Raw genomic sequence first — 22933 nt, 5'->3', positions numbered from 1 at the left:
GGTGAGCCAGAATAAATTAATAAATTATACAGAATGTTAATTGATGAGAACCACAGAAAAATCAGAGTGGAGCAGGGTGGGGGGATCAAGAGTGACAGTGAGGTTGTAGGTGGCAGTAGAGAGAGTGATCAGACTAGGTTTCATTGAGAAGGTAACACTTGAGAATGCATTTGAAGGAGGTGGAATAAGTCAAGTTCCTTTCAGCAGAAGGAACAGTTAACAGTTACAGCCATGTTTCTCAGGGTATGGTCCCCACCCAGACCACTAACATTTTTTTTTTAAGATTTTATTTATTTATTCATGAGAGACATAGAGATAGAGAGAGAGGCAGAGACACAGGCAGAGGGAGAAGCAGGCTCCATGCAGGGAGCCTGACATGGGACTCCATCCTGGGACTCCAGGATCACGCCCTGAGCTGAAGGTGGCGCTAAACTGCTGGGCCACCCCGGGCTGCCCTCAGACCACAAACATTAACATTATCTGGGAACTTACTAAAAACATACATTTTCAGGCCCCATCAGAAACTCTGGTGCGGCCCAGCAACCCCCCCTCCGGGGGACTACAATGTTCCCTATAAAATATAGGTCTAGTTGGCTTGTGCCAAGCTCGTACCAGTCTTGTGCAAGACCAGCAAGGCTAAAGTGAAGTAAGAGGGAGAGAAATAGTGGGTGACGTCTGGTGAGAGAACAGCAGGGTGATGTGGAGTCAGAACGGGAGAGATCCTGTGAAGTCTTGTTAGCCATTGTAAGGACTTGGGTTTTCACTCTGAGCAAAACATGGAGACATTTCAGGATGATGACTAGCAGTGACACAGTCTGTTTTGAAAGTATCATCCTGGCTGCTGTTAAGAATAGATTGTAGAGGGGCGAAAGCGGATGAATGTTTTTCAGGAATGCAGGCAAAAGATAATAAACGGAGGCTTGGATTAAGATGGTAGTAGTAAAGATGGGGAGAAGTGGAGACTGAATATATATATATATTTTTTTTATTAATTTTATTTATTTATTCATGACAGACACAGAGAGAGAGGGGCAGAGACACAGGCAGAGGGAGAAGCAGGCTCCATGCAGGAAGCCTGACGTGGGACTCGATCCCGGGTCTCCAGGATTACACCCCAGGCCGAAGGCGGCTCTAAACCGCTGGGCCACTGGGGCTGCCCAAGACTGAATATATTTTGAAGGGATTTGAAGTCCAGGGATTTTCTGACAGAGTGGCTATAGGGAATGAGAAAGAAAGAAAGATATTGAAGCTGTTTCTGGCTTGAGCCACTGGAAAACAGAGTTGCCATCAATGATATAGGGGAAAGTGCCTTGGAAGCAGGTTTGTGATGAGAGGCAAGGAGGTGGGGTGGAATAGGAAATTCAGTTTGGAACATGTCTGAGATGTCCATTCAACCTCCAAATGGAGATGTTGAGTGAGTAGTTGGATATATAAGCCTGTGTTGAATTGAATCAACTTGTCATCATGCTGAGTTACATGGAGAACCAATTTCCACCAACACCATTAAGTACTGATTCTGCTCATTTCAAATCAAGAATGATATCAGAGCTCTCAGGCTTTTTACTAAGCTCTTTCTTTATAGTCCACATATCGAAAAGAGAGATTTCTTTCCTCAACCAGCTAAAAGCTCTCCAGGCTCAGTTGAAGAAACTTCCACCACAGAAAGAAGGTCCTGGCTTTGGGGAAATGGAGGCAGCGGGATATTCAACGCTCCAGACTTTTGGCGAAAATCAGTAGAATGTCCTCATGCTAGATTTTACCTTTTTATCTGAAGTTCTATCTATGTGGTAATTTAGAGAGGTTTTCCCCCCAAGGGAAAAAAATATATGGTAGCATTAGTTCAGGGTACATGACAAGAAGCTCCAATCATAGACTAAGAGAAAGTGTATGTTATAAAGGAGCCAAACACCTCACTATAATTAACTGTTTTATCAGCTGCTTTGAAAACATATCATTGAGAATTTCCAAAAGAAAAAGACTTGGGTTTCCCAGCTGAGACTGTTTGGAACCTGGTCGCCGGGGTTTCCATAAACTAAACTATCATTAAACATTTTCACCACTGAAGGGGGTCATTAGGTGTGCAAGCCTGTTTGATTTAAATTCCTATTTATTTTGGTTGTGGATCTCTATATAGATGTGTGTCCCTAAGGCAGAAAATAAGATCATGACGTTTAGGGTCTTAAACATGTATTTTCTCAAAGGTTCACATGAATAGACTAACTAGGGCTGCAGTACGTGGTGGAAATCACACCCAAATATTTTGCCAACATGACCCCCTTGTTTTATGTCCTAGCTCATAAAAATAACCGGGGACTGCCCCAGAGAAGCAATTTTTCCCTTTTCTTTTTTTTTCTTTTTTTTTTTTTTTTTTAATTTTTCCCTTTTACTCACCCACCTGCCACAAAGCAATGTTCAGCTCCGTGTAGACGGTTAGAGCAAGAGGTGAGCTGGGAAAGGTCCAGGATTGCCGGCCCCTGGGGCGGATCTAGGTGCAGAGAGCGGTGCCTTTAGGGCAGATACAGGCCTGCTGTTGTGTCAGGTCCGGTATTTCCAGGCCAGGTGGAAGAGAATTCTACTCAGAGGAATTATCCTATGCTGATGGGTGCCACCCTGGTTTTCGGCCTTCGCTGGACATCTGCCAGCGTAGTTCTTGAACAGACCCTGGGATTCTCCTTTAAGCAGGCCCTGAACTTGGACTACCTCACCTGGACTCTGGTTTCATGGACTAGATTCCAGCGTCCAGCCACATCTTTCCCCAGCATCAAACTTAGCCTGTCCCTGACTTCATTTGCACAGCATCCCTTTGACTGACTTACCTCAAGCCTAGACGTCTCTCTCTGCTTAGGCCTTCCCATGGTGTTTCTACCTGGAGTCCATAGGAGCGGCTCTAGCTGCACCGTATGCTCCTTTTTTTTCAAGATCAGACTCTGGACTCTTTGATGATAGAAAGCAGCACTGAACAACACAGGGCCCTCCAAGTTTTGCAACATGGCCTGTGGTCCCCTTTCAGGAATAAGAACGAAAATCATTACAGTCAATGAATCCTAATCCCACTTACTCGCAGGAGCATTGAGAAAGCCTCCCCAGGCGAAGTAATTCCAGCCAGCCTTCTGCCACCATTACTGGTGATGACTCAGCGAGGCTGCCGCCAGCGACGTGGCATTTGGTGACCACGCACTATGACTTAAGACACGGGGTGGGGATGGGAGAGAGAAAGAAATAGATCCATCCAGGACCAGGGATTAAAGGGTCACTAGTACCCTACTCCCCTCCTGAGACCCCCCCTCAAATGTCTGTGGCAGCAGAAACATTCTCTTTACATTACTTCATATTTGGAGGTAGAGAAGAACATTCAGCTAGTCCCCAGAGTGTCTACACCCATCTATGCTCCCTCACATGACACACTCACAAGCTCTGTGACCCACTGAGTAACCTTCCCCCAACCAAACAAGGCAGTGCTCTCTTCCTGTTCCATCAGCACCTCAAAATCTCTGAATGCAGTTATCTTTTAAAAATGAGATAATTACATGTAAAGCACGTAGAACAATGGCTGGCAAAGAGTAAGCATTGAGTACGTCTCGCTCTAATTATTATTTTTGTCTCTGGTCTGCAGATGAATCTGCAGTGCCATTTGCCTCTTCAGATGCCAGTATCTTAATGCCCCTCCCCGCATGGCCAGGTCTCATCTCCTTTGAAACAAACAAACAAAAAAACTGAACAACAATAGCAATAAAACCCCCTAAGCATTATAATTGGATAGGACAAGGTATGCTATTTGGTGGCTTTTTAAAAATAAGCTCAAAACAAAACTATTCAGGGACATGGAAATTAATTTTAAATGCTTAAATGATAAGCAAGTGTAATATGAAGACCTTGTTTGGGTCCTGATTAAATAAACCAGCTGTAAAAAGATGCTTGAGAGACAATAAGGGAAATTTAATTACAGACAGGAATGCATGATACCAAAGTAGTGTTGTTAATTTTAGTAGGTGTGATAATAGCATTGTGGTTATGGGTTTGTTTTTGTTTTTTTTTAAGTCAATATTTTGAGAGATCCAGAGGTGAAATAATATGATGTCTGGTATTTGCTTTCAAGTACTTTGACAAATAGGGTTGCCTGATTGGCTCAGCCAGCAGAGCGTGTGACTCTTTGAGCACCATGTTGGGTGTAGAGATTAATTTAAAACAAATAAATTAATTAAAAAGTACTTCAGCAAATAACCACCAATCAAACAGCTGATAGTAATGGTTGCAAGGATGGATGATTGAAACCTAGACCCAAGGGGAAAGTACTGGGGTTGGCAGCAGTCAGAGGTTTAGGTGAGCTTGATTTCTGGGCCGCTGGAGCCTTGGGAGAGAGAAGCATAGTAAGGTGAGACCAGCACCGTGGCGAGGACTGGAGAAAGAGGAGAGAAATCCAACAGTGACTGGAGGGCACCACCTCTGCTTGTGTGGCGGCATCCAGACCCTTTTGCCCCCAGCCTCTCCTTGGAATAAGCCAGCCTATTTCCAAAGGAACTAGATTAGAGTGGTCCCTGGCTACTGCTTCTACTAGACACAGAAAACTTGTAGGGAGTAAAAAAAAATAGAAATTACCACTTTCCCTAGCACCCAGTGCCCCCAAATGTCACGAATCTCTTAATCTTGCAGAAACAGTCATGGTGTGATTCTGGGAGGCTGGGGAAGAGCTGTCTCTGGTTCTCTTTCCTTTTTTAAAAAATTTTTATTTATTTATTTGACAGAGAGAGAAAGTGCACAAGCAGACGAAGAGGCAGAGGGAGAAGCTGGCTCTTGGAGGAGCAGGGAGCCCTAAGGCAGGGCTTGATCCTAGGACCCCAACTTCATGACCGGAGCCAAAGGCAGACGCTTAACAAAGACTGAGCCACCCAGGTACCCTCTGTTTCTATTTTCCTAAAATTCTATTCCAAAGGGGCAAGATCTTTCCTGTTTAGAGTCAAGAATGAAGCGTTACCATTCTTTGGTTTTGAGGGCAGCTCCTTTATCCTAATGCAAAAGGACCAAGATCACATCCTTCCCTCTCCTGCTGTTGAAAACTAGCGGACCACAGAGGGCCCTGGGTACCGGGAGAATGAAGACAAACTTCAATCGCCTGCTTTGCCACCTTCTAAGCACCACTTATCTGAGTCTCCTGGACAAATGGAAGCAGATGGAGAGGGCACAGCCTGGCCCATTCTCAGAAAATACTCCGGTGGAGGCTAAAGGAGCCCGTGCAAGAGGACCTACATTTCCATATGTGAATCAGGCGTCAGTGATGTCCCTTCTCTCCCAGGCTCTGTTCAGAAAAAATGTCAGGTGCTGAGCATATCCACAGCCACCAAGGACACTCCTTGCGTGCCACTTTTTCAAGTCTCGGTTCTTGAATTTCTGAAATGGAGAGACAGACAGATGGAGGCAGGGAGAGGGAGAGGGGATACCGTATTTGCCTCTTCCCACCCTGCGGCTTGGTAAGAGCTAATGATGGAGTGCCTGCACCTGGCCCCCTGGAGCAAGCTTTTTGCTGAGGGAAGGCCACCATTTTCCTCAGATGACTTTTCCATTCATCTGATTTGGGGAAGTATAGGGGAGTTTTGTTTCCTTTCTATTAAAATATATCCATTATATTATTTTTCTGACTCAACTATATCTTTAAAGAAAAGCTGGGTTGTATTCCCACCAGCACTTTAATAATGTTTCAAATGGATTGTAGTAAAATCATGTTCATCCTTTACCTGCAGTCAGGGGAAAATAGACCATCTCGTTGTGGATCTTCCACTTCCTGCCAAAAGTAGGAATCTTGTAAAAACGCTGATCCTGTGTAGGCCATGAGAGAGTATTAAAAAAAATAGGACCTCACCCAGAAATGGCAGTTGTCCTTTTGTCTTAATAACATACTTCTTCATTTCTTTGGGGACTTACACCTCCCTACCACATCAAGTCCTACTGAGGCTGCCCATCACCATGCCCCATCTCTCATCTGGCGTCACTGGGAAATACGCCCAACCAAGTTGACCAGTCCAAAGATGTCATCATTCTAATCATTGTCATTAATTCAAAGGTAGGCAAATAACCCAAGTGGACCAAACAGGGCTGTCAAATGCCGGCACAGCACAATCCAGCAGAGCTTGTCTACTCTTCATTGATGTCCTTGTTAGTTTGAATGGATGGTCCAGTGGATCCCTGGCTCTGAGGTCAGTTCACACTCTTGGTGCCCAGAGAGTAGCTATAACCCGAGGGCCTTCCTGCCTAGGCCATATGCTAACTAAAGCATAGTCAAAGGTTCCAAGGCAATGGAAGCTCCTGTGGTTGGTTTATCAAAGCCAGGCCTCAGACAATACTTTTGGACCTGCTGAGGTCAGGATGAACCAATTCACCTAAGGACACAGTGTCCCAAAAGAGAAACTCAGAAAAACAAAAGAAGGATTTGGGGCTGATGTTCTGGCTCTGTACTATGACATAAAGATCCTTAAAGAGGATAGACTGTCATCACTTTTTAAAGTAACTACCTCAGGGCCACAGTGTTAATCCCTACCATTTACAACTGCATGCTTTGGGGAATAATAATTTCTCCAGGACCAACCTGGTTCAGCAGTGGTTGGCATGAAAAATACCCTAGGCTTTTCTCTAGGGCAGAGCAAGAAATCGGATTCCCAGATGGGTTAAGACTTGGGTGCCTTTCAAGTTGATGGAGTGGTGGTGAGGGTGTGACGTGGGGGAAGAGTGCCATTTTACTGTCACTGGAAGACACGGTCTACAGCACTGAAGGGAGGCCACTTTGACATTTTACCAGTTATATGTGGAATCTTGTGTCGAGCTTATTTGGCACCACATTTCTACTTTATTTTTGAAAGTACTCTTTAGAAACTGGCACCTAAGGCAGCTGTCTGTCTGCCCTGACCCTCAATCCAGTTCTGAGTCTGTATGATTCCTTCTCTGCACTCTCTATGCTTCCCCAACCTTCTTTAAATAGGTCTTGCTATCTCCCACCATGGGGGGGGGGGGGGGTTGGGGGCGGGGCGGGCAGGCAATGGATTGAGATAGGAACAGAACTTTGCAGATAAAGGCTAATCTGCATTTGAGACTCTTAGTTGGGATTTGTTTGGGGCCTGCTTGCCCTCCGACCTGTCTCCTGACACTTCACTCCAATAGGCCCTGCCAATGGTTATATTGCCTCACTTAGACTTCTCTGGATTTTTGATCTTATAATGCTAATGAAAGCTTTATCCAATTTATGACATCTTACTAATAATAATGTTGGCGTGCATGGCCCTTATTGTCTTCCCCTGTGATGAAATAGTCTATGATTCTAGTTGGGACTGATTTTTACTCAGTGTTCCTTAACCAGAGGTAAACTGTTTCCTTCTATCTATCCCAGTGGCCCCCTAATTTGTAGAAGTTTAAATATTTTCCTGTCAAAGAAAATATCCCAAGTATAAAAGTGTGACTTTTAATGGAGTGGGTAAATTTGTTTTTTTTTTTTTTCAGAGTGGGAAAAATTAGAGAGAGAGACAAAACATGAGAGACTCCTAACTCTGGGAAACAAACAAAGGAGGTGGGTGGGCAGATGGGGTAAGTGGGTGATGGGCACTGAGGAGGGCACTTGATGGGATGGATGAGCACTGGGTGTTATATTATATGTTGGCAAATTGAATTTAAATTTTAAAAAATGAAAAAAAAATTTTAATGTAAAAAAAGAAAAAGAAAAAACTGGAAAAAATAAATAAATAAAGTGTGACTTGTGTGTGTAGGGAAACAGAATGGCATCCAAGTTAGACTACTTAATTTATTTTTAAAAAATATTTTAATTTATTTGAGAGAGAGAGAGAAAGAATATGAGTGGGGTTGGGGGAGGGGAAGAGGGAGAAGCAGACTCCTTGCTGAGCAGGGAGCCTGACTCTGGGCTTGATCTTAGGACCCCAGGATCATGACCTGAGCTGAAGGCAGGTGCTTAACCAGCTGAGCCACCTGGGAATCCCCAAATTATTTAATTTAAACATGAAATCATATTCCCTTGACTGTGTTTTGCTTTACCTTTTGGACACACAATACCAAAAACATGTCAGAGGTCAGTGGTAGTCATCTGAATTCCCTAAATGGAGCAATTAGCTATTAAATACTATTTTAAGATATTCTAACATGAGAAGGCAGCAAAAACTGCTTTCAGGCTCTGCTTTCTGAACCACAGCAAGTAAAACAGATTAGGATTCAAAAGAAATAGAGCCATATTCACTTAAGACATGCAGAGTGAAATGGCCAGGAATTAGCGTCAGGCACAGGCAACATCATTCAGTGAGATAGAGTGACCAACTGTCTTGGTTTGCCTGGGGCTGTCCTGGTTTTAGCACTGAAAGTCCCACATCCTAGGAAACCTCTCCATCCCAGGCAAATTGGAACATTTGGTCATCTTAAAATGGGTCAAGTCACAGACTACAGGCCATGGCCAACAAAGACTGTCCAGGCATGTATTTGTCTCAATATCTTTGTGCCTTAGTAAAAGAAGAGTTAAAATCCTAAACCTCCCACTCAGAATTGCTAAAAGAAATTGCCTCAATTCATCGCTAGGCAATTTGCAAATGTGAGATGCTATAAAATTATAAATAATAGCTTGAAAGTGATTTTCATGCAGCTAGTAGACCTTACCTGGCTGACGCCAAGGTCTTGCTGTGTAACTATTAGAGCTTTCCCTATGGAGAAAAATCCAGCCCATTGTGAGTAATTTTACATTTCTTTCATTCTTGCTAATGCTAGGCCACCTCTCAGGACAATACAGAGCAACCTTGGCTCCGATTTTGTTTAACCCAGCTGGATGCAGTCAAATTATGGGCTTCTTTTTGGGTGGAGCATATTTTTGTGGGCTGTGGGAGACCTGTAATTTTTTTTTTTTTTTAATGCAAAACCATTTATAGCTTTGGGTGATGTAAAATCCACAGGGTGCCTACAACAGTGTCATGCAACCAAAGGGCTTCCCGCATGATCCATCTGGGACACAGTGGAGCCAGGGCCTCACCCAAGTCTCTGCCCACCCACTTTCCACATCTCCTGCACTGGTCCGCCCTGAGGCAGGGCAGCAGGCTGTGGAGCCTTTTACTTCTTTCGCTGCCTGTGGCTCAGAGGTTTCAATCACCAGCCAGGTTTTCTTTTTATCGAGAGAGCTATTGTTTGATGCTGTGCATTCATCCATCCATAAGTACCTCATACGTCTGACTGCTAGCTCCAGAACCATGGCAACAGCATAGTTTTGTGCAAGAGTCCTAGATGAGAAGGAAAACCTCATTTTTAGGCAAAGCTCTGTCATAGCCTGGCTGATAAATCACAGGCCAATTGCCCAACCTATGGGACTCCCGTTTCCTCATCTGTTAAACGAGAGGGTTGGATTAAATTAGCTGTAAAGCCTTGCTAGCCTCTGAAGTTCTATGATTCAATGCAAGAGGGCTAAGTGGTGGGGAATATAGGAAAGAGAGGGAAAAGATAAAGAGATGCAGGGCAAAGTTGATATGAAGCCAGTGCCTTGTAGAGAAAAGGTGGTTAGGGTGAGATCCTCATGTGAAGGCCTAACCAACTACCATTAGAACACAAATCGCTGCCATTCTGTTCTAAGGAGTTTGCTGGGCTATGATGGGATTTTACTTCCCCTCATCATCACCCTCACTTACAGTCAAGGTTATACTCAACCACCTTCCACTGGGGGTGACACAGAAATTACCATGAAGTCAAAAAAGGTAACGTTAAAAAATTAGTTCTAAAAAGCAACTCAGAAATCCATTAAACTGAATTCCATTTTCAAATAGCTTATTTTCTCAACACAACTAAACAACTGCACTTGTACAGATCTGAATTAGTAAAGAGCCTTACAAATGCAAGTTCATGGAAGTTATGACACATGGCATGATTGCATGGGGAGGAAAGAAGGAAGCAGGAAGCAGGAAGCAGAAATCCTCCCCATCACTTAGACCAGCCTCCACCTTGGGCTCTACGGTTCTGGGTCCATCGTTCTTCATTTTAGGATTCCAGGAATTCTACTTTACTGGGATTTGATGACTTCTGTGATTACAAAGGATCTTAATGGAAGCAGACACCAGAGGAATATCATTTGCCACCAGAACTCTTTAGTTCCTGATGTTATTTTATTAGTGGGCCTCAATTACTGCTACTCCCTTTACCCAAATTAACTTCTTCCATGTAGCCCACAAGGGAAAACAATAATATGTTATCTACCCCAGATTCTTTCATTCTGGGGTCCCCAGAATCCCAAGGGATATGCACAATAGTAACAAAAATCTGAGAGCTGCTTTTGTAATTTCATTTAATTTTTTAAAGATTTAGAGAGAGAGAGAGAGCAGGGAGAGGGGCAGAGGGAGAGGGAGAGGGAGAGAGAGAATCTCAAGCATACTCTCCACTGAGCCCAGAGCCAGATGTGGGACTCGCTCTCACAACTTTGAGATCATGACCTGAGCCAAAAATCAAGAGTCAGGCACTTAACTGAGCTACCCAAGTGCCTCACCTCCTTTTTAAAGATTATTTTTTTCATTTTATTTTTTTTAAAGATTTTATTTATTATTTGACAGAGACAGTGTGAGCACAAGCAGGGGGAGCAGTAGACAGAGGGAGAGGGAGAAGTAGGCTCCCTGTGGAGCACGGAGCCTGACAGATGGGCATGAGGCTCCATCCCAGACCTCTGAAATCATGACCCAAGCCGAAGGCAGATGATTAACTGAGCCACCCAGGTGCCCCTACTTTGGTCATTTTAAAAGTTGTAGGGGATCCCTGGGTGGTGCAGCGGTTTGGCGCCTGCCTTTGGCCCAGGGCGCGATCCTGGAGACCCGGGATCGAATCCCACATCAGGCTCCTGGTGCATGGAGCCTGCTTCTCCCTCTGCCTGTGTCTCTGCCTCTCTCTCTCTCTCTGTAACTATCATAAATAAATAAAAAAATTAAAAAAAAAAAAATAAAAGTTGTAGCGATGATGAATTTGCCTGAGTCTGTTGCCTCCCTGAACCTTTGAATGTTTGTTTGTTTGTTTGTTTATTAAAGATTGTATTTATTTATTCATGAGAGATACAGAGAGAGAGAGGGAGAGGGCAGAGACACAGGCAGAGGGAGAAGCAGGCTCCATGCAAGGAGCCCGATGTGGGACTTGATCCCGGGACTCCAGGATCATGCCCTGGGCCGAAGGCAGGCACCAAACTGCTGAGCCTCCCAGGGATCCCCTGTATCTAACTTTATACTCGCTATACTTAAGGAGACACATTGAATGATGCCAGGAATTTACTCAAGTCCAATATCCACTTACTGTTTCATCCCACAATGGCTACCTTTATAACCTTGACCCTCTCATCCCTCCAGATATCACCCTTGACAATTTGCATTCAGTACCTATATATTTTTTTGTCTTTTATTATGGAAAACTTTATATGGATGGATAGATAGATGCTGGGAGACAGAGATAGAAAGAGACAGAGAGGAGACAGTATACTAAAACCCCCATGTAGTCATCACTGAATGTCCATATTACTCACTCATTTGATGCCCAGAAGAGGTCATTTTAAACACCCTGCACCTTGGGATCCCTGGGTGGCGCAGCGGTTTAGCGCCTGCCTTTGGCGCAGGGTGCGATCCTGGAGACCCGGGATCGAATCCCACGTCGGGCTCCCGGTGCATGGAGCCTGTTTCTCCCTCTGCCTATGTCTGTGCCTCTCTCTCTCTCTCTCTCTGTGTGACTATCATAAATAAATAAATTAAAAAAAAATAAACACCCTGCACCTTAAACAATGAAGTTATTTTTGATAATTTTTATGAAATGAAACAAATAGTAACAATGGTCAGAGTAGAATTAGAATTGCAGGCAATGAATTTTCTTTTATTGCACGTCATATACATAATTGCGGCAGTAGAAAGGATAAAATAAAAATAAAATCAATAATACAATACTAAAAAAAGGTATAATATTTATTCAATAGTGTTTATATCTACCTAGCAGTCTGAGCTTTGATCCTTTGGTTATAGTCTGATATAGTAATATAGTAATATGTACATAATTGTCCAGTAACTAATAAGTAAATATTAATAAAATGGAAATGTTTATAAAAGGTTCCCTTTAGGCAACTATTAAATAACACAAATGTGATATTTTATTTTCTTGGTTCATTCTTCAGTTTTAAAATAATTAACAACCAAGAAAGGAAAATACATTTCAATTTTAAAAATATTACTTGAAATCAGTAAAATGAAAAAAATCAGTAAAATGGTTCACATATGAATGAAAATTTCTACTTGCCAACAATAGTATTACACATTGCTGTTCAGTCTCTGTTTCACTATTTTCAATTTTTAGCACAAATAAACACTCCCAAAGGTCACATAGAATAATTGAATTGAAGTCACTCAAGTTCTTTTTCTACTCGCACAATCACTACGCTATCCTAGTTAATTTCAAATCCACTTTTTAAGGGCAGGAACAGGGTTAAAAATGTGAACTTCAGCAGAAATGAGCTCCTGGTGCCAAACCAGTACAGATTTTATTAGTGTTTTAAATTCTCTGCAGATCGGGAGGCCTGGGTGGCTCAGTGGTTGAGTATCTGCCTTTGGCTCAGGGCGTGATCCTGGGGTCCTGGGATCAAGTTCCTCATCAGGCGCCCTGCGAGGAGCCTGCTTCTCCCTCTGCCTGTGTCTATGCCTCTCTCTGTGTATCTCTCATAAATAAATAAATAAAATCTTTTAAAACACTTCCTTACAGGGGATCCCTGGGTGGCTCAGCGGTTTAGCGCCTGCCATTGGCCCAGGGCGTGATGCTGGAGTCCCGCGATGGAGTCCCATCAGGCTCCCTGCATGGAGCCTGCTTCTCTCTCTGCCTGTGTCTCTGTGTGTGTGTGTGTGTGTGTGTGTGTGTGTGTGTGTGTGTGTCCCATGGATAAATAAATAAAATCTTTAAAAAAATAAAATAAAAAATAAACCTTAAAAAAATCTCTACAGATCATGCACCCCTTTCCTGTCTGCACCTAGGGTGAACTGCTTACTCCACCCTTCCATATGTTCTAACAGTCTGGGCACTATGTTGCATAGCTGCTCCCGTCTATCTAGTAGTGGCTTAGGGACCATGTTCTTCTCATTACTCTGGCTCCAGCCAGGCCAGTCTTAACTTTCCTCTGTGTCCAGCATCCCTGGCTTAGTTCACATTAACTTTAGATTGGATCAGAAAATTTCACTTTGGCAATTCTGCAAGTGATTTTTTTGCCCTTTTGGAAAGGACTGCTCTTTATTTATTTATTTTTTAAGATTTTACTTATTTATTCATGAAAGAGAGAGAGAGGCAGAGACACAGGCAGAGGGAGAAGCAGGCTTCATGCAGGGAGCCTGATGTAGGACTCAATCCCGGGTCTTCAGGATCACGTCCCAGGCCGAAGGCGATGGTAAACTGCTGAGCCACCCGGGCTGCCCAGGACTGCTCTTTAATAAAGCTATTTTTTCCTTTCGTTTTATTCAAATGGGCCATGTAAAATAGAAAAAAAAATTTTTAGTTTTATTAAGATTTAATTGGCATATAGCATAAATTTAAGGTATACAGCACAATAACTTGACACACAGTGTGAAATGATTATGACAATAAGTTTGAGCTAACATCCATAACCTTATATAGTTAGAAAAAAATGTTTTCCCTTGTGAAAGAACTTTTAGGATCTATTCTCTCAGCAAGTTTCAAGTATAGGATATAGCATGTTAATCAGTCATCATGGTGTACATTGCATCCATCCTCCATACTTACTTACCTTATTTCTTTTTAAAGATTTTATTTATTTATTTGTTTGTTTGTTTGTTTGTTTATTTACTCATAAGAGACACAGAGACAGGCAGAGGGAGAAGCAGGCTCCCTTTAGGGAGCCTGATGCAGGACTCAGTCCCAGGACCCCGGGATCACAACCTGAGATGCTCAACCACTGAGCCACATAGGTGCCCCACTTACTTACCTTATAACTGGAAGTTTGTACCTTTTGACCACCTTCAGTCAATTTCCTTGACCTCTGGTAACCACAAATCTGATCTTTTTTCTATGAGCTTTTGTTTTTGTTTTTTTAGGTTCCACATGTGAGTGAAATCATACAGTATTCATCTTTCTCTGTTTGACTTATTTCACTTAGCAAATGTCTCAAGTTTCATCCATGTTGTTGAAAGTGGCAAGATTTCCTTCTTTTTTATACCTGACTAGTATTAGAATTAGAATTAGAATTAGAATTAGTATTAGTATTTTATGGCTGAATAGTATTCCATTGTATAGATAAAGAAGTTTGCTTCTGTAAGACATTACTGAAAGCTTTGAGAAGCAGCCACCATATCCATAATCCCACTTGATATCTTTTTACAAAGCACTCTAAACCTCTCATCTTTGTAGGCATATTATCTGGGTCCCATGAGACAATGGGAAATAATTTAACCAAGTGCTTGACTACCTTCTGAAAGGGTTGCCACCTTCCCCTGGAGAAAGAGGGGAAACTAGCAAATTCAATTCAGCCATTCCACATTTCAAGAACTGCTATTTTAAATTCTCTGAGAGTATTTATGAACTGGAAAAGACATCAAACGGAAAAGAGATTAACTCAGAGGAGTTTGGGTCACAGCTGAGACATAGAGAAAACCAGTTAAAGGCTATGATGGGGACAAAGACAGATATAAAGGCAAAATAGACCAAAGAGGTGACTCTTTCAGGAAGTCTACTAATTTGACTCCTCTTCCAGCCAAGAGTACTTCTAAAAGTACTCTTTTAGATACTTGTTCAATATTTCTCCAGTGGGACAGAAATATTTTTAAAATTCCATTTGAGATTGCTGTCTAGTTTGGTGAGTATATGATCAAATTACATTTTCACCAGTTACACAAAAATTCTCCTGTGAAGATCTGCATTAATTTGCACCATTTAGCCAATGTATTCCATTGATTTTTTTACTGCTTCCTTATTAATTGGTGCCCTGGGCATCTACTCAGCTGGCACACTCCTTAATCCAGATTTTGATCAGGATAGAAGAATAAGTAATTAGAAGCTGAGGGTGGGAGAGTATGATAAAGCCTGGTGGACTATGGGCTATTGCCTTATTTTCTGTTTCTGTTGTTTTTCATTGCCTTTTGTCATTGTTTAACTATTATGCTCTCCTTTTTTTTATGGCTATACTCTTTAAGTACCCTTTAAGTACCAAAGTAGCCAATTACATGACAGCTGTTATGTAGACTGGAAAGTTCTGCAACCCAATGTTAGTTTTTTAAAAAATTCCTTCAGGGAGGGGGCTTTAGATATAGGCAGTAGTAAGTTAGTGTTTGGGATCCAGAATTAATTTGATATGCTTTATCAGCCAGTTCCCATAATCTAGTATAAATAGCATTCATTTGCTATACTGGCTGTATACAGGGAAAAGGGAAAAACTCATACTTTCATGGAATTTCTAGACACTGACTCTGTAGTGGGTTGGCTAATGACCCCCAAAATTCATGTTTACCTGGAACCTCAGGATGTGATCTTATTTGGAAATAGTGTCTTTGCAGATGTAATTATAGGGATCATACTAGACTAGCATGGGACGTAAATCCAATTGAAATACTTTACAAGAGACAGAGACATAGCAAAGAAGGCTATGTGAAGATGGAGGCAGAGATCAGACTTATGCAACCACAAGCCAAAGAATTCATGGAGCCAATAGGAGCCATCAGAAGCTGGAAGTGGTAAGGAAAGATCCTCCCTTCAGAGCCTTCAGAGAGATGTTAGCCCTGCCAACACCTTACTTTCTGACTTCTGGTCTCCAAAACTATGAGAGAATACATTTCTGTTGTTTAAAGCTGCCAAGTTTGTGGTAATTTATTATGGGCAACTGTAGGAAACTAACATAGCCTTCTAACTTGATGCTAACCCCTGAGGACACCAAAACTCACTGTAGTCCAGTCCACCAGGGGTTTATAGAGCACAGGAAATATGATGTTTTGGCTCAAGTCCACCCCATAGTGAGCACAACAGGTCCATGGACCCATTATATGGTTATTTCCCAAGTTCCTAGTGTATAATAGAATAGGCATGCTAGGCAACTGATAGAATCACTACATTGCCTTTGGGACCCATGGACTGATGGCTATTTTAGTAGCAACAGTTAAAACAGTTAAGAAAAGCATCCTGGAGCATCCTGTTCTAATAAGAATAGTAAATGAAAACCAATATTGCATCCTCAGGGAAATTGTCAACTCTAGTAACACCATCACAGACTTGAAAGATCCCAAGACTGTGATTACTTTCACATTGTCATTTAACACACCTTTTTGGACTGTGAAGAAGTTAGGTAAATTTTGGAGAATGATTGTAGATTATCATAAGTCAATCAGGCACTTTTTGAAGTTGTTTTTCCAAATATATATATATATATATATTTTTTTATATATATTTATATATATATATATAAAATATTTATATTGGAGCAAATCATCTCAGACCCTAACTCCTAAAATATAGCTATTGATCCAGTGAAAGCTTTTTTACTCTATATCAATTTACAAGACCCACCAGCAGCCATTTGCTTTCAACTGGCAAGGATTTGCCTCAGGGCTACACGAACTTTCTTGCTTTCTGCAATAATCTAGGCTAAAGATACCTTAATCATCTAAACATTCCACATAAATTATGATGCTCCGTTAATTGGTAGCATGCTAATTGGACCTGAGTAGCAGAAAGTAGCAAGCACCATGGATAACTTACTTACATACCTGTATACCATAGAGTAGGAGGTAAACCTCATGGAAATGCAGGGGCTTTTTTGGTTTTAAAAGCACTATGTATCATTTTTGATGTGTTACCACAACCCATCTACTAAATAACCCAAAGATTACCAATTGTGAATAGTACCCAAAGCAAGAGGAGGTTCTACAGCAATTTTTGATCATATGACCTAACAGGTCCAGCCATATTCAAAGTATCAGTGGCAAAGAGGGATGCTTATTTTTGGCAAGTTCTAGTAGGAGAAACACAATGCAGACCTCTGGGGTTTGGGAACAAAGCTATGCTCTCTTCTTCAGATAACAATTCTTTTATTTTATTTTATTTTATTTTATTTTATTTTATTTTATTTTATTTTATTAAGAAATAGGGCTACAGAACCTTGGCAGAGACATTCAGGACATCAATGCAAAGCAAGCTACCCATTATGAACTATGTGACATCTGGTCTGGCAACTTGCAGGTTGAGAGTATGCTCACCAGCAATTGATCAGCAAGTAAAAATAATATATAGAAAATAGGACTCAAGAAGATTCTAAAGACACAAGTAAGTTGCATGAACAATGCCTTAGACTCCTACACCACCTAGTCCTGTGGCCTTGCCCCCTCTTCCTCAATATATACCTATGATACCAGTGGGAGTTCATTGTGATTCACTGACTGAGGGGAAAAAAACTCAGGTCAGTTTTATAAGTGGTCACACTGTATTAACCAGAGGTGAGCTGCAACATAATAACCCAAATCAGATGCATGTTAAGACAGTAGTAAAGGGAAATCGTTCCAGTGGGCAGAAGAAGTACATTAGGTTAACCACTCCATCAGGACTGGAAATGGGATAGTGGATTGATGGTCAGGGAATTGGAAAGGATAGGAAGGAAAGATTGGTGACAGAAGGACTGGAAATGATATAAAGAGGGATGTCTTGAAGTGGGCACAGAGTAAAGATGTGTGTTTTGCTTGTATATGCTCACTGCATAGAGGTTATCAAAAACTCAAGATGATAAGTTGACCTATTCCGTGGATCTCAGCCAGACACTCCAGTGCTTAATGAATTCATGTCCCAAGTAGTCATGGCAACAGGGATAGAAGCAACTCATGGACTCAACAATATAGACTTCCTCCCACTGAGGTTGATACAGCTACTGCCACTTTTGAGAGCCTCACCTGCCAACAGTGAAAACCTACACAGAGTGCCTGGGCAGGGGGTCAGGGGGGAACTATCAGCCACCTGGACTCATCAGCCACCTGGACCTTCCAGCCAGCTGGCCAATCTGGTAGCAGATTCATTACATTGGAACTTTTCCATTATGGAGAAAGCAGGAAAAGAATAGTTAAAGTCAATGAAATCATAGTAAAAGAAAAAATTACTGCATCTTGCATCCCCTGCCAAAAAGAAAGAAGCATGACTTTTGGTTCTGCCCCTTTCGGTTCTGGAGGCAACACATTCCACACCTAGAAATGTTACTCTAGGTAATATACCTGGTAACACCAAAGGCTTCCAATTTCTTAATAGATCCCAGAGCAGAAAAGAGCTCTATAGCAAGTCCAGGCCATTCAGCAATCAGCCCTACTACTTCAGCCACATGATTCACCAGATCTCAGTTCATGGGTTGCACTGGTGGATTTTCCTTAGTGCAGTGAGGGTTTATGGCAAGCTCTAGAAAAAAATCACAACACAGATTTCTAAAACCATGGAGTAGATTTGTGCTACATCAGAGAATTATGTGTCCTTTGCGAAATAGCTAGCTAGGTGTGTAACTAGGTCCTTGTGGCAATGAGACCCTTAGCCCTGAGACATGAAGTAACCATGACTTTGAAACTGCTAATGAGCTGGATTCTGTTCACCAAGTCATAAAGTTAGGTTGGCCTAGCAAAGTTTATCATAAATTGACCATAGTATATCCAGAATTAAGCCCAAGCAGGACTTGAAGGCATAAAACAGTTGTGTGCCTAGATAGCCTAGACCCCATGTCACTCCCTAAGTAGTTGCACTGGGTTGAACCCATGGCCATTTGAGAAATCCCACACGATCAGCTGAAAGACCTGTCCTAGCTTGGTTTATGAATGGGTTTGGGCTGTGGATATTTAAAGGGTAGCCTTGAAAGACAGTGAGTGGTGCAGTGAGCACTGTACCTAGCCATCCAGTTTGTATGGTAGGAGAAGTGGCCTAGTGTGAAAATACATGCAGATTCCCAGGCAGTGATGTCTGGTCAAGAGAGTAGAAAGAAAAGAACCGAATGATCAGAGACAAAGAGGTCTGCCATAAAGGCACATAGATGGATGCAGCTGTGGGCACAAAATGTGAAGATTTTTGAATCACACATTCACACATTAATGCCCACACTGAGAGTGAGGGTCTCCTTAAATATTGCACTCATAGGCATCTCTCTTGGCTCACCACAGTCCCCACTCTGTTCAAAATTCACCATACTCTATTGCTGAAGCCTGTATGGATTCAAGTAAAAAGGAATAGGTGGATTGTAGCAGAATGTGCTATGTTTTAAAACTGCCACACAGACCCTGTTCTTACCATGGATGATTTAATAGTCAATGTCAATATTTTTCTTGGAAATGACATATGAAGAGGCTTCCATTCCATTCCACAGTGAACAAATGGACCCTGAGTGAAAGTATGCTAGTTTCCAAAGAGAGAAGTTTGTGATGCCCAGACCCAACCTCAGTATAAGGTTTCTCCCAACTACCATGAAGGATTATAGAAAGCATACTTCTCTCCAGTTCTCTGGTTTATTATTCAGATTTAAATTTCATAAATGGAATGAACATGACTGCCTATAAAAGTGTTTCATGGGCACCTGGGTGGCTCAGTTGGTTAAGGGTCCAACTCTTGATTTCAGCTCAGGTCATGATTTCAGGGTTGAGAGATTGATCCCCAAGTCAGGCGTAGAGCCTGGTTAAGATTGTCTCTCTCTCTCTCTCTTTGCCCTCCCCACCATCACTCTCTTAAAAAAAAAAAAAAAAGAAAAGAAAGAAAAAGTGTTTCAATGCATCCATATTGAGAATGTCTTAGATTGTATTCTTGGTAAGATGAAGATTAAATCATCTTGAGTTTGACCCCTATAATAAAAAGTTCTCAAAAGGTGCTTTTTTAAAAAAACAAGATTTTATTTTTTAAAGTAATCTCTACACTCAACATGGGGCTCAAACTCACAACCCTGAGATCACGGTTTGCATGCTTTTCCAGCTGAGCCAACCAGGTGCCCCACAGAGTGTGCTTCTTGATTTAACAAAATCTGGCATTGGTAATAATGAGGTGATATTGTTAGACTTACCCTCTACTGCTTCCTTCCACATGTAGATGAGAACTTAACAGGAACATGTTCTGGTTGCTCCTGTTACTGTAAGTAATCCTGTGTCTGGCCTCACCTACAAAGATAAGTATAAAAGGTATGGAAGTGCTAGGTTGCCCTGGAGAGGATTCTATCAAAGCAATCCATTAATGTGTCAATCCAAACAACAGAGATGTAACAAATGACTGAGACCATGGCCATCCTGGGAAAGCTAAATAGTAATAAGAATGGTTAACATTTATTGAATCCTTACTATATGCCAGGCACTTTTCTAAGCACATGCTTTGTCTCCTTTGAACTCCATAGTTCCCATATCAGGAAGTTCCGTATTATTTTACAGATGAGAAAAGTGAGGCTCAGGTTGAGCAAATTGCCAAGAATCAGTAAGTAGCAGAGTTGGAATCACAATGCTGTTTTGTTTCTTCGAGGGGTGAGCTAGTGGTTGGGGGGATGGGGTAACTGGGTGATGGGCATTAAGGAGGACATGGGATGGAATGAGCACTGAGTGTTATACGCAACTGATGAATTACTGCAAACTACATCTGAAACTAATGATGTACTATATGTTGGCTAATTGAATTTAAATAAAAGAGGCAGGGCAGCCCTGGTGGCTCAGTGGCTTAGTGCCGCCTTCAGCCCAGGGCCAGATCTTGAAGACCCGGGATCGAGTGCCACATCAGACTCGCGGCGTGGAGCCTGTTTCTCCCTCTGCCTGTGTCTCTGCCTCTCTCTGTGTGTCTCTCATGAATAAATACATAAAATCTTTAAAAATAATAAATAAATAAGGCAAACTGAAGAAGAAAAAAGAAAAAATATATACATATATAGGCAGCCAGGCTAGAAGTAAAAGAGATCCAAAGAATGGGGTAGGAGGATAGCGGGATGAAATAGGTAAGATCAGGTGACTCAAGAAATGAAGTTCACAAGCACTAGACATGTAAGAGCCATGGGTATCTTACCAGGTCGGGAGCAGTTCCCGGGAAGCACTGCACCAGGCAGGAGCTAAGGTAGGCTCTAAAGTAATAGGTCATAGAACCAGTATTATACAAGTCCAGAGTGCACATGGATGAGTGTGGCATTACCATATTGCTCAGGTGTGAACATGTTCCTCCTGGGGTATCTTAATAACAAAAGACACTCTGGAAGCTACATTTAGAGATACTTGGCATTGTGGGCTGTATCTTAGAGCCCCTAAAAAATAATGTTTCTTCTTTGGTCTAACAACTACTGAACTGTTTTATTTTATAGTTCTGATGTATGGTTGATACACATCAGAAATTACTTTGTATAACCTAAGCCTTTGCTGGTTAAGTTAACACAGAGAACATTCGAGTTACTAAGTGTTCAGTAGCATTTACTTATTTTATAAGAAGTTGTAAGGGGAGCCCAGGTGGCACAGTTAGGTGTCCAACTCTTGCTTTTGGCTCAGGTTGTGATCTCAGGGTTGTGAGATCAAGCCCCGAGTCAGGCTTCGTGCTAGGTACGCTGTCTGCTTAAGTTTCTTTCCCTCTCCCTCTACTCCTCCCCCTCTGCACACGCACTCTCTCTCCCTCTCTCAAATAAATAAATAAATCTTTAACCAACAATAAAAAAGAAGTTGTAAGTTTGCCCTCCAACAAGTTAGATTGGCATCCAGCCTTACACAATAGTCAAGCTCTTTTTAAAAAAATGTATAAATTAAAGTTTTTGGTAAATTAAATATCTTAAATATCTTCTGAATCCAACTGATTAATTCTTTTTTGAATTTTTAAAAAAGATTTTATTTATTTATTTGAGAGGAGAGAGAGACAGAGACAGAGCATGAGCTGGGGGAAGGGGTAGAGGGAGAGGGAGAAGCAGGCTCCTCACTGATCAGGGAGCCCAACATGGGGCTCGATCCCAGGACCCTGAGATCATGACCTGAGTCAAAGGCAGATGCTTGACCGACTCAGCCACCCAGGCACCACCCCCCTCCAAGTGACTGATTCTTTAAGAATATCAAAGAACACTGCTTAACTTTTTTTTTAAGGTTTCATATTAGAAGTCATCTTAGAGTAGGGAAACATCTGTACGGGCTTTCTATTTTCAGTTCCACCATGTTCCAGCCCCAGTGAATTAGAGATAAGGGAGAAAGTCACAGAAAGGTTATCAGGAAGCCGGGTTATCTCATCTATTTGCTCAGCTCTCCCCTGGCACCTTTCAGTGGTTGCTCTTGCCTGAGCATTCTCCTCTTTTCCATCTGCTTTCCCCCTGCCCCACCACATGCTATTGGAATGGAAACACAGAAGGCATTTGGCTGAAGGTTATTTGGAAAGGCCGACTCTAAACCACAGTGGTGACCAGGTGCTTAGTGGCAGCCAAGCTACATGTATGGAAAGAAGTGGGACCAAGCAGGGGAATCTCCATGCCCACAGAGGATGAGGTAGACACAAGGGAACAGGCATTAGCAGTCGGGACAATCCAGCTGGACTAACAGGTGGTGTTGCAGACGTGGGTGGAGTACACAGCAGGGATTTTGAGAACATGAGATCCATGGGTATCCAGACGTGCAGATAGTTCTCAGTGCTGGGCTGTCTGGAGCTTAGAGCAGGCACTTTGCATGGGCCATATGAAATAGTTGGGTACTCAACCTGGACTGGGGTTTGTCTAGGAGGACGTTCCCTGTCATTGGCCATCCTGATCTGTGAGAAACTGTAGGTGCACCAACAGTTCAGTGGGAGGGTAATACAACATCAAGATGGTTCAGCAAGTCAAAGATCAGCCACTGAATATAGTCATAACAATTCAGATATATTTTTAAGTCAGGATTCTTTTTTCCCCTTTGGCCGTCTTAGCCTGCCTGGGTATCTTCGGGGAGACCAGTCATCCATGTTTGCCATAGCTGCAAGGCTGTCTGAGCAGTCTACAGCTCAG

At 42.1% G+C, this 22933-nt stretch overlaps 1 long non-coding RNA gene across 1 annotated transcript in view; it reads right to left on the bottom strand.

Annotated features, from left to right (window-relative positions):
- Positions 1-4746: 4746 nt before the first annotated feature.
- The window catches only part of LOC140635825 (uncharacterized), a 32756-nt gene continuing 14569 nt past the window's right edge, over positions 4747-22933 (bottom strand). Inside the window, exons 2-4 of the long non-coding RNA XR_012033150.1 lie at positions 20024-20117; positions 5730-5811; positions 4747-5385 (exon numbers count right to left, since the gene is read on the bottom strand). This is a non-coding gene — a long non-coding RNA (uncharacterized lncRNA). The remainder of the gene's footprint in view (positions 5386-5729; positions 5812-20023; positions 20118-22933) is intronic.

Source organism: Canis lupus, chromosome 6 (assembly GCF_048164855.1).
Source record: "Canis lupus baileyi chromosome 6, mCanLup2.hap1, whole genome shotgun sequence".
NCBI lineage: Eukaryota > Metazoa > Chordata > Mammalia > Carnivora > Canidae > Canis > Canis lupus.
This window is presented reverse-complemented; position numbering and strand designations above follow the sequence as displayed.